The sequence below is a fragment of the Panulirus ornatus genome, chromosome 1 (genome assembly GCF_036320965.1).
Source record: "Panulirus ornatus isolate Po-2019 chromosome 1, ASM3632096v1, whole genome shotgun sequence".
NCBI lineage: Eukaryota > Metazoa > Arthropoda > Malacostraca > Decapoda > Palinuridae > Panulirus > Panulirus ornatus.
Genome location: NC_092224.1, coordinates 27406087 through 27421900, shown reverse-complemented (window position 1 = coordinate 27421900; position 15814 = coordinate 27406087). Strand labels below are relative to the sequence as shown.

Below are 15814 nucleotides of genomic sequence, written 5' to 3'. Positions count from 1 at the left end.
AGATATCCAGTTTAGTGAGATGATCTGAGGACAGGCAAGTAATACTGATACATTTCTTACTTGTTTTAGCAAAAGTTGTTGAAATTCTGTATGACAAAGGTTTTTATTCTTACACTGACACAAAATGATCCAACATGACTTACGAGCGAGTGTTAGAGACTCAGTACCAGTACTCACATCAGCTGGTCGAGCACAGACGCCTGTGCTAAAGTTCTCCAGCTGTCAGCAAGACAGGAACAAAGAGAAATTTACGACGCAACCTACGAACAGTTCCGGTCCTTAACTTCTGATTGTCAATCTACGTCTTTGTCCAGCGTTTGCTTCTCCGGACAATTGGGTGAGAATGAGTGGAAGAATGAAGAGGAAGACAATATAGAAATCAGAAATCCGTGTTAGAATATGGGAATATTGCTCGCTGAAATTAGCGTCGGAAAATTTAATGTTATAGCGTTCAATCTTGTAAGCACTCGATAGTAAAGGCTCATTTCAGGGTCGAAAAATTGAACGTTAAAGAGTTCAATCTTGTAGGAGCTCGATAACAAAGGCTCTAGTGACCACGGGACAGATTCATTGAGCAGTACTGTATGGCTGTCTTTTTCAAACAGAACTACTCTATTCATCAAAGTGAAAAAAGGAAATAGGAAAAGTAAAAATATGATGTAGTTTAAAAAGTTATAGTTTGACATTGAAAAAAGTCCTTATCTAACAGCAGAAATAAGGTCATAATGATAGTTTTACTATGTACCTGGAGATATTAGGTCGACAATTATTATGAAGGTTTTCCACTTAGGATTCAAAATCCTTTTTAGGTTGGCCCCAACCAAGAGGTTATCGAGGTATCAAACGTGTGAAAATAAAGTGAAAAATTAATCGTCAATAAGTGACAACACGTGAAGGATCGAGTGTATCATCCACACACATCTGAGCCATCAAGAAGGATGAGAACCCCTCGCTTGGCTCCTCCTTCTGTTCCATCTTTCACAAAGTGGAATACCAGAAGGGACAAGTTCAGGACTCCCGTTCCATCCCCATTTCAGTCGCCTTTTACGACACAGGATATGCGAGGGTAGTATCTTTTGTCCCCGCTCCTCATACTTCCAATTTTATGTTTCTCTTCCATTCCAGTTATTACATCAGAGTTGTAGACCCTGAAGTTTTAGATGTTGGAATGAAAATCATATATATATATATATATATATATATATATATATATATATATATATATATATATATATATATATATATATATATATATTTTTTTTTTTTTTTTTTTATACTTTGTCGCTGTCTCCCGCGTTTGCGAGGTAGCGCAAGGAAACAGACGAAAGAAATGGCCCCCCCCCCCATACACATGTACATACACACGTCCACACACGCAAATATACATACCTACACAGCTTTCCATGGTTTACCCCAGACGCTTCACATGCCTTGCTTCAATCCACTGACAGCACGTCAACCCCTGTATACCACATGACTCCAATTCACTCTATTTCTTGCCCTCCTTTCACCCTCCTGCATGTTCAGGCCCCGATCACACAAAATCTTTTTCACTCCATCTTTCCACCTCCAATTTGGTCTCCCTCTTCTCCTCGTTCCCTCCACCTCCGACACATATATCCTCTTGGTCAATCTCTCCTCACTCATTCTCTCCATGTGCCCAAACCATTTCAAAACACCCTCTTCTGCTCTCTCAACCACGCTCTTTTTACTTCCACACATCTCTCTTACCCTTACGTTACTTACTCGATCAAACCACCTCACACCACACATTGTCCTCAAACATCTCATTTCCAGCACATCCATCCTCCTGCGCACATCTCTATCCATAGCCCACGCCTCGCAACCATACAACATTGTTGGAACCACTATTCCCTCAAACATACCCATTTTTGCTTTCCGAGATAATGTTCTCGACTTCCACACATTTTTCAAGGCTCCCAAAATTTTCGCCCCCTCCCCCACCCTATGATCCACTTCCGCTTCCATGGTTCCATCCGCTGACAGATCCACTCCCAGATATCTAAAACACTTCACTTCCTCCAGTTTTTCTCCATTCAAACTCACCTCCCAATTGACGTGACCCTCACCCCTACTGTACCTAATAACCTTGCTCTTATTCACATTTACTCTCAACTTTCTTCTTCCACACACTTTACCAAACTCAGTCACCAGCTTCTGCAGTTTCTCACATGAATCAGCCACCAGCGCTGTATCATATGATAGAGTTGATAGAGATGCTCTGTGGAAGGTATTAAGAATATATGGTGTGGGAGGCGGGTTGTTAGAAGCAGTGAAAAGTTTTTATCGAGGATGTAAGGCATGTGTACGTGTAGGAAGAGAGGAAAGTGATTGGTTCTCAGTGAATGTAGGTTTGCGGCAGGGGTGTGTGATGTCTCCATGGTTGTTTAATTTGTTTATGGATGGGGTTGTAAGGGAGGTAAATGCAAGAGTCCTGGAAAGAGGGGCAAGTATGAAGTCTGTTGGGGATGAGAGAGCTTGGGAAGTGAGTCAGTTGTTGTTCGCTGATATATATATATATATATATATATATATATATATATATATATATATATATATATATATATATATATATATATATGAGCATGTGTTGGTAGATAAATACAAAGGAGATGGAGGACACACACTACTCGAGGAACTAACTCCATCTTTGTCTTGCTCAGTTTGTACTGATACACACATGTAAACTTATATCACGTGTGTCTCTACCTTTGTCCTCATTTGGGTATGTTTGAGCAAGGTTTTCCTTTTTTTTGTCTTTTTCGCCAAGATTCCCTTGCCGATGGCCTCATGCTTGCCTTATCGCACGCAGATGTGGTGCTCGCATTCGATTCTTGGTAGTCTGATGAGGGTCGGTGGGAGGTTGGCCTGTACCCAAGGCTAGTGCGGTGACTTATCTTGGTCTCCTCAGATACCCTTCACCATATGGAGTCTTCCATCCAACTCTGTCTTTAATATCTCTCTTCATGGTCAACTCTCCTCCGTCCTCACTCACTGGATCAACCCAAGAACTTGTCGCAACTCAGCACCTCAACACTGATCCTCTGATTCAACAACCCTCCCCAACCTTACCTTCACCTCATCAACCTGGGCCACCTCACCCAACCATTGCCCTTTCAGCCGAGTGATGAAAGGTAATAGTTGTGGGACGTGAGAGACAGACGCCTGTGACTGTACCGCTTCCCATGTAAACTGAAATCATTATCTTTCACCAGATTGTTATTTCACAAGCCGCCCGTACTGGCTATCACACAGCATTATACAGTTCAAGGTCTTCGTGCCAGACGCCTTACTTCTGCACATTGTTGTGTTGTTGTCTTTTAGTGGATTTCATTTATAGCAATTTTCTTGCTTAACTCATTGTTATGGCTTCTGGTTGTTCTATCTTTTGCATCTTTCGTAGAACTGCTCACTGTCGACGTTTGAATGCTTAGAAGTTATGATTAAGTCACTTCTTACTCTTTTTTCTTCCAGAGTAGAGAGATAGATGGCTTCTGATCTTTCTCTGTAACTCAAGAAACGTTTGTTGCGCTCTCTTCTGGATCGTGTGTACTAGTACGTATATATTACTTGAAGCACGATGAATAAACTTGAGAAGAATATTTTGATAATAGCCTAATGTAGGATGTGATCGGTTTTCTGAGCATCTCCTTGTCCTTATGATTGAATGCTATTCTTATATTTTCCAGCTGATAGGTTGTCTCCTTTACTGTTCTCTTACGGTAAGACTCTGGCGCCGGGTTGATGAAGTCAACACCTAAGTGGCAGTCCATATATAGAGACAATCAGTTCAACTGTCTCTCTACTCTAAACCGGAATTCGCTTTCCCATAGAAATCTATGAGGTTTCGCCAAAGATAATCTCCTTTTCCTGAACCCATGTTGTCTCTAACTCGGGTAGCTTCGCCTCTGCAAGAAGTCATCCATTTGCTTCTTGATCACCTTTTCCAGTAGACCGCTCTCGTCAGGGAGACTCGTCTATAGTTTAGCACACTATCCTTGTCTCCTTCTTACAGAAAGATGTGACGTTTGTCCTTCTCCACTGCCTTAATGCATTCTCTAGCGACATCTTGAGCAACATTTCAAGTGTTTCTGAAGAGTATGGATTGCCTTGTCGCCTTGTCTCTCTTCAGCACTAATTTCAAGAGTATTTCAAGAGGTTTATCAGGTGTATCTGCTCACATGGTGATTTCTTTCCTACATATCTCAGTGTTTTCCAAGACCTCCTCCCCGTTCTGTCTGTTTGGCGTCAGGGTTATAGTGTCTTTCACTGTGGAGAGAGAGAGAGAGAGAGAGAGAGAGAGAGAGAGAGAGAGAGAGAGAGAGAGAGAGAGAGAGAGAGAGAGAGAGAGAGAGAGAGAGAGAGAGAGAGAGAGAGAGAGAGAGAGAGATTGCTATTGGTGTCACACTCATGTTGCCCCGTCTATATATCTTGTATACATGTACCACGACTTTACCTCTATGTACACGTAAGGAGACCCGGTGGATCTGTTGCTCTCTGAATTCCTTTGTATTTGTGTTATGATGATCAAAAAGGCACTGATGCACACACCTGGCTGGACATGTGGCAGTCAGAGTGGGTCCAGGCTCGCCGTCTGTTGGAGGGAGTTGAAGGTATGCATATTCTTGCCTAAGCAACGGTTCCCTGGTGGCAGCCGCGGGAAGTAGGACGTAAACACTGGAAACCACGCAATTAAGGGAAGCTTCATCTCACGTGTGCCTGCAAGTGAAGTAAGCTTTATTGACTGCTTGATTATCAAATATCATCTATCGCGTCGACAGCTAAGAAAAAAATATGGAATAAAGGTGTATTCTTAAAATACAGATATATAAGACATTTTTTTTTTTATCAAAATGAACATATAGAAATACAAAATGGAACAACCAGAAATATAGGCGGATATGGATATTGGATTGGAGGAACGGGAGAGTATTGGACTAGGCTCAGTGTACCCTGTAAAAACAGGAAAACTTGATGAAGTGAAATGGATGTGATAAGAGCACCTGCGAGGGGATACAGAGACAATTTGAGATTAGGGATGGCATCATGAGTCTCGTCATACCGAGGTCCTTGAAACATATGATCGAGTGAGGATTGATGTGGTCCAGGTGTATGAGTGGATGAGACGGTTAATCAAAGAGGATATCAGTAAGACACCCAAAATATCCAGTCAAGAGAGAACTTGCAACAATAGTCTGAAATAAGATATATCTAAATTCAACTCTCGCTGACTACCAATACCCGCTGACGTATACTTATCAGTTCTCCTTTTCCTGGCCAAAGGCAATGCTGATCGTCATTTCTCTTTCAGCTCATAATTCCAAATGTTTTAATTCATTTTTGTTTACGCCAGAGACGTCATGCCCTCGAATTATACCCTCAATTGCTTTACCATCCATACAAACAATCAGATTCCTTTGCACCAAGATGAGGCTCCTCGCATCAAAACTGCTATAACATTCCCTTAGTTCTTAAAGTACGTTCCTTTCTCCACTTCTCTTACTACATTGAACATATGTACAAACAATGACTCACTTCCCGTCGTCTGCTTTCATTCTATTAACATTTCCCCAGCTCATTCCTTCGCAGAGAAATCCTCCCTGCTTTCATTCTTGTCTTCTAGCACCTTCACCCCTGAACGCTCCCAAACCACTCCGCCCCATTTCCTTTCAGCTTTGTTTTGCTCAGTGTGAGAAAACATCCCTCTCTTCTTTTCATCCTGTACAGATTCAAACACACACATTTGAGGTTTTGAGGAAAAGTCCATGTTTGCTGCTTGCTTTTTTTTTTCTTTTTTCTTCTTTTTTTAGGAAGGGATAATGCAAGTTGGGACGATTTTCCATCCCTATACCTCCCTAACCTGAAAATTGACTTAGCCTTTCCAGTCAGCCAGATGATGCTATCCAAGGAGAGAGCACGAGGACGAAACCCAATTAGCCAAAAAGAAGACGTCTTCTCCGAATCCTGCTGCTTTTTGCATTCGCTCGACGTAAGGTAGAACCAATTTTTGCTTCGTTCATCAGTCGACCAACTTGGATGAACACACCTCCAGACCTGGTAGAGGATCGGGGGCAGACAACTCGTCAGAAGATGGGATGAAGATTCCGAAACACGGCATTATAATTTTTGCTGTTCTTTGCTGTGAACCTCTGAAATAAAATGAATCTAAGAGACCTGAATTTCGTTCACCCACAAGAAATGAAAAGAACAATAAGAAGTATTGGGCAAAGACCTAGGAAGACAGTTAATGTTAGAGACGTTTTGGTCTTTAAGTAGATATGTCTGAGAGAAAACGAGCTGCCCAGTAAACCAGAATCAGACTTTGTCATCTGGCAGTAAGGAAGCAGCCATCTAGTAGGAGGGCCAAGTCCGCATCTCTTGCTTCGGATCTGATGGTTTAACATAAGCTCCCCGCGTCAGGCCCTTAGGCAGGAGGCAAATCATAAACGTATTTCAAAAAGGGTGTAACATCTCTTAGGTTGGATACAGCTAGCTGAAGTATCATCAGGCTCGTCACTTTGAAATAAAGTTGAGCAAAGAGATGATGAGACATAGAGCATGAATGGTTCTTTACTTGAGTTAATATCATTTATAAGAAACCGATGAAGAAATCCTGTTCACCACGTTAGTAAATGAAAAGACGAGATTCAGTATATATATATATATATATATATATATATATATATATATATATATATATATATATATATATATATATATATATATATATATATATATATATTTATATATATATATATATATATATATATATATATATATTTTTTTTTTTTTTTTTTTTTTTTTTTTCTTCATACTATTCGTCATTTCCCGCGTTAGCGAGCTAGCGTTAACAGAGGACTGAGCCTTTGAGGTAATATCCTGATTTGGCCCCCTCCTCTGTTCCTTATTTAGGAAAACTAAAAACGAGAGGGGAGGATTTCCAGCCCCCCCACTCCCTTCCCTTTTAGTCGCTTTTTACGACACGCAGGGAATACGTGGGAAGAATTCTTTCTCCACTATCCTCAGGGAAAAATATTTTGTTCTAATTTTGAGATATGATCAAACTCTTCCATACTTCATAGGATAATGGAAAATATCTTGTAATGCATCACCCAATAAATACGGAGTGAATGATGAGCAAATACCTCAAAATTGTAATAATTTCACTAATATATTGTCATAGAGACGGCCAAGCAATATTTCAACACTAGATTCGTATTCAGTATGAAAAACGTTCCTTATATAGAGGTTTTGACGTTGATATTTATCCTTGTGAAAAATACCAAAGTCTGCTGGTTCAGGGTAATGTCTAGAGAAAAAAATCTTTTTCAAAATAGAGATAAAGCATAATTATACGCTCCTATACGCTCCTTTTTAATATAAAGGCAGCAAGTATGAATTATGTACATGTGTATATATGTATATGTCTGTGTGTATATATATATATATATATATATATATATATATATATATATATATATTTTTTTTTTTTTTTTGCTTTGTCGCTGTCTCCCGCGTTTGCGAGGTAGCGCACGGAAACAGACGAAAGAAATGGCCCAACCCACCCCCATACACATGTATATATATACGTCCACACACGCAAATATACATACCTACACAGCTTTCCATGGTTTACCCCAGACGCTTCACATGCCCTGATTCAATCCACTGACAGCACGTCAACCCCGGTATACCACATCGATCCAATTCACTCTATATATTTATATATATATATATATATATATATATATATATATATATATATATATATATATATATATATATATTTCTTTTTTTTTTTTTTCATACTATTCGCCATCTCCCGCATCAGCGAGGTAGCGTTAAGAACAGAGGACTGGGCCTTTGAGGGAATATCCTCGCCTGGCCCCCTTCTCTGTTCTTTCTTTTGAAAAAAAAAAAAAATGAGAGGGGAGGATTTCCAGCCCCCCGCTCCCTCCATATATATATATATATATATATATATATATATATATATATATATATATATATTTTTTTTTTCATACTATTCGCCATTTCCCGCGATAGCGAGGTAGCGTTAAGAACAGAGGACTGGGCCTTTGAGGGAATATCCTCACCTGGCCCCCTTCTCCGTTCCTTCTTTTGGAAAATTAAAAAAAAGAAAAAAAAAAAAAAAACGAGAGGGGAGGATTTCCAGCCCCCCGCTCATATATATATATATATATATATATATATATATATATATATATATATATATATATATATATATATATATATATATATATATATTTTTTTTTTTTATTTATTTATTATACTTTGTCGCTGTCTCCCGCGTTTGCGAGGTAGCGCAAGGAAACAGACGAAAGAAATGGCCCAACCCCCCCCCCCCCCCCATACACATGTATATACATACGTCCACACACGCAAATATACATACCTACACAGCTTTCCATGGTTTACCCCAGACGCTTCACATGCCCTGATTCAATCCACTGACAGCACGTCAACCCCGGTATACCACATCGCTCCAATTCACTCTATTCCTTGCCCTCCTTTCACCCTCCTGCATGTTCAGGCCCCGATCACACAAAATCTTTTTCACTCCATCTTTCCACCTCCAATTTGGTCTCCCTCTTCTCCTCGTTCCCTCCACCTCCGACACATATATCCTCTTGGTCAATCTTTCCTCACTCATTCTCTCCATGTGCCCAAACCACTTCAAAACACCCTCTTCTGCTCTCTCAACCACGCTCTTTTTATTTCCACACATCTCTCTTACCCTTACGTTACTCACTCGATCAAACCACCTCACACCACACATTGTCCTCAAACATCTCATTTCCAGCACATCCACCCTCCTGCGCACAACTCTATCCATAGCCCACGCCTCGCAACCATACAACATTGTTGGAACCACTATTCCTTCAAACATACCCATTTTTGCTTTCCGAGATAATGTTCTCGACTTCCACACATTCTTCAAGACCCCCAGAATTTTCGCCCCCTCCCCCACCCTATGATCCACTTCCGCTTCCATGGTTCCATCCGCTGCCAGATCCACTCCCAGATATCTAAAACACTTCACTTCCTCCAGTTTTTCTCCATTCAAACTCACCTCCCAATTGACTTGACCCTCAACCCTACTGTACCTAATATATATATATATATATATATATATATATATATATATATATATATATATATATATATATATATATATATATATACGTTGAAATGTATAGGCATGTATATGTGCGTGTGTGGACGTATATGTATATACGTGTGTATGTGGGTGGGTTGGGCCATTCTTTCGTCTGTTTCCTTGCGCTACCTCGCAAACGTGGGAGACAGCGACAAAGTATAATATATATATATATATATATATATATATATATATATATATATATATATATATATATATATATATATATATTCCCTGGGGATAGGGGAGAAAGAATACTTCCCACGTATTCCCTGCGTGTCGTAGAAGGCGACTAAAAGGGAAGGGAGCGGGGGGCTGGAAATCCTCCCCTCTCGTTTTTTTTTTGTTTTTTTTTAATTTTCCAAAAGAAGGAACAGAGAAGGGGGCCAGGTGAGGATATTCCCTCAAGGGCCCAGTCCTCTGTTCTTGACGCTACCTCGCTATCGCGGGAAATGGCGAATAGTATGAAAAAAAAAAAAAAAAAAAAAAAAAAATATATATATATATATATATATATATATATATATATATATATATATATATATATATATATATATATATATATATATATATAGAGAGAGAGAGAGAGAGAGAGAGAGAGAGAGAGAGAGAGAGAGAGAGAGAGAGAGAGAGAGAGAAAGAGAGAGAGAGAGTTGCCGGGGGCTGCGTGGATTACCTACCCTGGGCGGCCGACGAAGGCAACATGACCGCCACCAGTGATACACACGTCGTCATGGCGCTCCCTCAACTGGCCTGGCCTCGCGCCCGTACCTCTATCTATACAGGTACACCACCCTCCTCCACCTCCCTGAGGTAGTACCCGGTAGTGAGGGGCGGTGGGGTTGGGGTGTGGGAGTGAGACACCTACGGACGAGGTCAGGGCAGTTTCCATCCTCTTACAGGAATACGAGTTTGGTCCTCGTCGTATATGGGTGTTGACTGAGAGGGAAGTTTAGTCATTTTAGCGTTAATCTTGGCCTGTAGTTTGGTCATCTTTGGCCTGTAGTTTGGTCATCTTTGGCCTGTAGTTTGGTCATCTTCGGCCTGTAGTTTGGTCATCTTTGGCCTGTAGTTTGGTCATCTTTGGCCTGTAGTTTGGTCATCTTTGGCCTGTAGTTGGGTCATCTTTGGCCTGTAGTTGGGTCATCTTTAACCTGTAGTTTGGTCATCTTTGGCCTGTAGTTTGGTCATCTTTGGCCTGTAGTTGGGTCATCTTTGACCTGTAGTTTGGTCATCTTTGGCCTGTAGTTTGGTCATCTTTGGGCCTGTAGCTTGGTCGTTAATGCCAGGTTTAGCTTTACGGATATTTATTGGTTCTTTGACGTGTGATCGAGTCAGGGAGATTGGATGACGTTCTCTTACATGAATCTTTATTGATCCTTGCTACTCATCTGGTGAGAACCATCGGCTCGGGATTTATGTGATTGTCTTAACAACCTAATCATTCCCAGTATTTCTGAAGTTTTAAGTCGATTACATGGGCATGTTATAGTCTTCGTTTGGAGTGACGTTATTCTTCATGATAAGATTGCTCACTACTTTGGTTCCTGTAGTAGAGGATGAGGTTCAACGTGTTTACTGCGTTGTTTTTTTTTCTTTTCTCTTTATCGTTTCCCTCACGATTCCCCTATATACTTGCTGTGCCGGAGCCATGTAGTCCTTATGAACCACTCTGTAGGTGGTGTCTCATTGTTGTTGTTGTTGTTGTTGTTGTTTGTTGTGTGTGTGTGTGTGTGTGTGTGTGTGTGTGTGTGTGTGTGTGTGTGTGTGTGTGGTATATATTGCTGCCAGCTGAAGAATTTGAGAATCTTTATTTTTATTTCTGGTTGTCTTAATGCTGATTTATGATCTTTACTTGATATATTTTGCATATTGCCTATCCATCTGCCTATCTATCTATCTATCTATCTATCTATCTATCTATCTATATATCTATATATATATATATATATATATATATATATATATATATATATATATATATATATATATATATATATATATATATATATATATATATATATATATATATATATATATATATATATATATATATATATATATATATATATATATCATCCCTGGGGATACGGGATTAAGAATACTTCCCACGTATTCCCTGCGTGTCGTAGAAGGCGACTAAAAGGGGAGGGAGCGGGGAGCTGGAAATCCTACCCTCTCGTTTTTTTTTTTAATTTTCCAAAAGAAGGAACAGAGGGGGCCAGGTGAGGATATTCCAAAAAAGGACCAGTCCTCTGTTCTTAACGCTACCTCGCTAACGCGGGAAATGGCGAATAGTTTAAAAGAAAGAAAAGAAAAAGATATATATATATATATATATATATATATATATATATATATATATATATATATATATATATATGTTTACCAAATGGCGTCCTAGCTTCGTTTCTTCGATTTATATCAACTGACTTATATTTCTCTCTTTTGTCTCCCCTGATGTGATTATTACACGAAAGCGCACTTGAGAACTTACCGTGTTTCATTTTCCCCGTGGACTCATAGGAATATCTTGATCACGCGCAAAATTGTGATCCTTTCCAATATATATATATATATATATATATATATATATATATATATATATATATATATATATATATATATATATATATATATATATATCCCTGGGGATAGGGGAGAAAGAATACTTCCCACGTATTCCCTGCATATATGTATATATATATGATTTTCATTCCAACATCTAAAACTTCAGGGTCTACAACTCTGATGTAATAACTGGAATGGAAGAGAAACATAAAATTGGAAGTATGAGGAGCGGGGACAAAAGATACTACCCTCGCATATCCTGTGTCGTAAAAGGCGACTGAAATGGGGATGGAACGGGAGTCCTGAACTTGTCCCTTCTGGTATTCCACTTTGTGAAAGATGGAACAGAAGGAGGAGCCAAGCGAGGGGTTCTCATCCTTCTCGATGGCTCAGATGTGTGTGGATGTTACACTAGATCCTTCACGTGTTGTCACTTATTGACATGATTAATTTTTCACTTTATTTTCACACGTTTGATACCTCGATAACCTCTTGGTTGGGGCCAACCTAAAAAGGATTTTGAATCCTAAGTGGAAAACCTTCATAATAATTGTCGACCTCATATCTCCAGGTACATAGTAAAACTATCATTATGACCTTATTTCTGCTGTTAGATAAGGACTTTTTTCAATGTCAAACTATAACTTTTTAGACCACATCATATTTTTACTTTTCCTGTTTCCTTTTTTCACTTTGATGAATAGAGTAATTCTGTTTGAAAAAGACAGCCATACAGTACTGCTCAATGAATCTGTCCCGTGGTCACTAGAGCCTTTGTTATCGAGCTCCTACAAGATTGAACTCTTTAACGTTCAATTTTCCGACGCTGAAATGAGCCTTTACTCTCGAGTGCTTACAAGATTGAACGCTATGATATCAAAATTTCCGACGCTAATTTCAGCGAGCAATATTCCCATATTCTAACACGGATTTCTGATTTCTATATTGTCTTCCTCTTCATTCTTCCACTCATTCTCACCCAATTGTCCGGAGAAGCAAACGCTGGACAAAGACGTAGCTTGACAATCAGAAGTTAAGGACCGGAACTGTTCGTAGGTTGCGTCGTAAATTTCTCTTTGTTTCTGTCTTGCTGACAGCTGGAGAACTTTAGCACAGGCGTCTGTGCTCGACCAGCTGATGTGAGTACTGGTACTGAGTCTCTAGCACTCGTTCGTAAGTCATGTTGGATCATCTTGGGTCAGTATAAGAATAAAAACCTTTGTCATACAGAATTTCAACAACTTTTGCTGAGAAATGTATCAGTATTACTTGCCTGTCCTCAGATCATCTCGTTAAACTGGATATCTGGGACTTGTTCTCATTAGAGCATCAGTGTAACAGGAATGTTTCGTTTCCCTCTCTGGTGTAAGAGGCATCACCAGAAGCTCAAACGATCATTTATATCAAAACAGAGGTAATGGAAGCATCTCTGGTCTGTCAGTGTAACGTACACATCATAAGGTTTATCGCCCTGAGAGACAAACAAGTGACTCCGAGAATTTTTATTGCCTGTGGTGTGAACTTCTGCAGGCAGTGGGTCACCCTCCCTGGTGGTGTGATAATGGCCACTTCAGGCCAGCACGACACGGCCGCACCGGGCGAAGGGCAGTTAGTCTCATGTGGGCTGAGGGGGAGGCGGTGGGTTGAAGAAGGGAGGGAAGGCAACAAGTGGATACGAAGCTACTGATGGAAAGTATATGTACCACTTTCGTTACTGGTTATTTCCACACGAGAATGGGAAATGTGTCTGTGTTCAGACGGAAACATAATGTACTGAGATGCACATAACATGGGTTCTGGAGGGGACTTGCAGCTCACATGACGATGCCACACGTCTGTTCGTGTAACGATAATTATTTGGTTGCATCTGTATCTTCGCCGACTGAAATCGCTAAGTGTTGTATCAACTGAGCTAAGGAATGTTTGTACCATCTTCATTCTACCTAAGCTCACGGACGTCTCCCTAACTTGGTCCTTCTCACTAACAGATACACAAGGTGGCATCGCACACCTATGCTGCAGACTAACTTTCTCTTGGAACCATTCACTCTCCTCTCTTCCTATTCGTACACATACTTTACACGCTTAGAAAACTTCTAACTGCTTTTGGCAACTTTCCTTCCCCACCATATATTGTTATGACCTTTCGCAAGGCATCTCTATCATTCTTATTGTATGCTTCATACAGATCCATAAATGTCACATACAATTCCGTTTCTCTAAGTATTTCTCAAACACGTTCTTTAAGGTAAACACCAAATCCACTCGTCTTCTACCACTTCTGAAACACACTGCTCCTCCCCAGTCTCATACTCTGTACATGCCTTCACCCTCTTAGTCATTACTTCCCACATAATTTACAAGGTATGTCAGCAAACTTATACCTCTGTAGTTTGAACACTCACCTTTATCCCTCTTGCCTTTATACAGAGGCACTATACATGTATTTCGTCAATCCTCAGGCGCCTCACCTTGACCATACATACACTGAAAATCTTAACAAACCAATCAACAACACATTCATCCCCTTTCTTAAGAAATCGAACTGCATTACCATCCACGGCAACTGTTTTGTCACATTTCACCTTCCGTTAGGCTTTTACTACTTATTCTCTCTTCACCAAATTACTCTCCATGACTCTCTTTCTTCGCCTACCACCCCGACCGAAATGCCCTTATTCGTGACCCTATCATTAAACAAATTCAACAGTCAATCAAAATACTTAATCCACCTCCTCCTCAATTCATCAATTTCGGCTATACATCCTATTTGCCTCCTTCACCGATTTTCCCATTTGTTCTCTTGTTTTTCTCACACTGTTCATCTCCTTTCAAAACATCTTATCCACCCTGCAGTTTACTGATACTCGCTCACCCCAACTCTCATTTGCCCTCTTTTTCAACCCCTGCCGCATTCTCTTATACATTTTCCAATCAACAGCACTGTAAGTATCGCCCATATGCATCTATTTTCCCTTTTACTAGCAACTTCACAAAATCATCCCACCACTCACTACCCTCTCTAACCTGCCCACCTCCCACCTTAAGCATCCCACACGCATCTCTCATACATACCAGCACTGCTTCGCTGAATACCCCCAATTTCTTACCAACTCCTTTAGTTCTGTTTACTCTTATCTTTGCCATTGTACACTCAGTCTCTCTTGGTATTTCTTCACAAAAGGTACTTTTCCAAGCTCACCTACTTTCATCACTCTCTTCTCAAACATAGCGATTCCTTTATTCCGAAAACCTTTACAAATCTTCACCCTCGTCTCCACATGGTAATGATCAGACACCTCACCACCTGCCTTTATCAGCACGTTCACATCCAAAAGTTTCTCTCTTGCACGCCCAGTAATTAGTATGCAGTCCAGTAATACCCGCTGAACCATCTTTCCTACGTATATTTGTGCATGTCCCTCTTTTTACATAAGGCATTATCAATAATAGCTCTTTTTCAGCACAATCCACAAGATATTCAGTCATTTCCATTCACATTACCGAATATCACATGCTCCTCAGTTATACCCTCAACTGCCACATTACTCAACTTCGCTTTCAAATCATCCATCACTAATACCTGGTCTCTTACATCGAGACTGCTAACACACTTACTCAGCTGCTCCCAAAACACTTGCCTCTCACGATCTTTCTTCTAATGACAAGGTGCAAAAGCACTAATTATCACCCATCTCTCGCAACCCTTTTTCATTTTTACCCACGTCATTCTGGCGTTCCCTTCTTTACCATCTCTCATGCACTCCCACAACTCCTGCTTTAGCAGTATTGCTACCCCTTTCTTAGCTTTTGCCCTAATACCACCCCCTGGCCTTATTCCTAAGACATTTTCAAACAATTCTTCCCTTCACACTTAAGCTTTCCTTCACTCAGAGCCAGAACATCCGGGTTCCTCTCCTCAAACATACTACTATCTTGCCTTTCCTTTCATCTTAGTTACTTCCACACACGCTTATTCGGATGCAGATAAGTGAAACAAACATAACCGTAATTAACTGGAGATAAGTCGAAACAATCACG

General features: G+C 40.1%; 1 long non-coding RNA gene across 1 annotated transcript in view; it reads left to right on the top strand.

Annotated features, from left to right (window-relative positions):
- Positions 1 to 4409, top strand: part of LOC139765886 (uncharacterized) — a 29310-nt gene extending 24901 nt beyond the window's left edge. The window contains exon 2 of the long non-coding RNA XR_011716755.1: positions 2834 to 4409. This is a non-coding gene — a long non-coding RNA (uncharacterized lncRNA). The remainder of the gene's footprint in view (positions 1 to 2833) is intronic.
- Positions 4410 to 15814: the final 11405 nt, after the last annotated feature.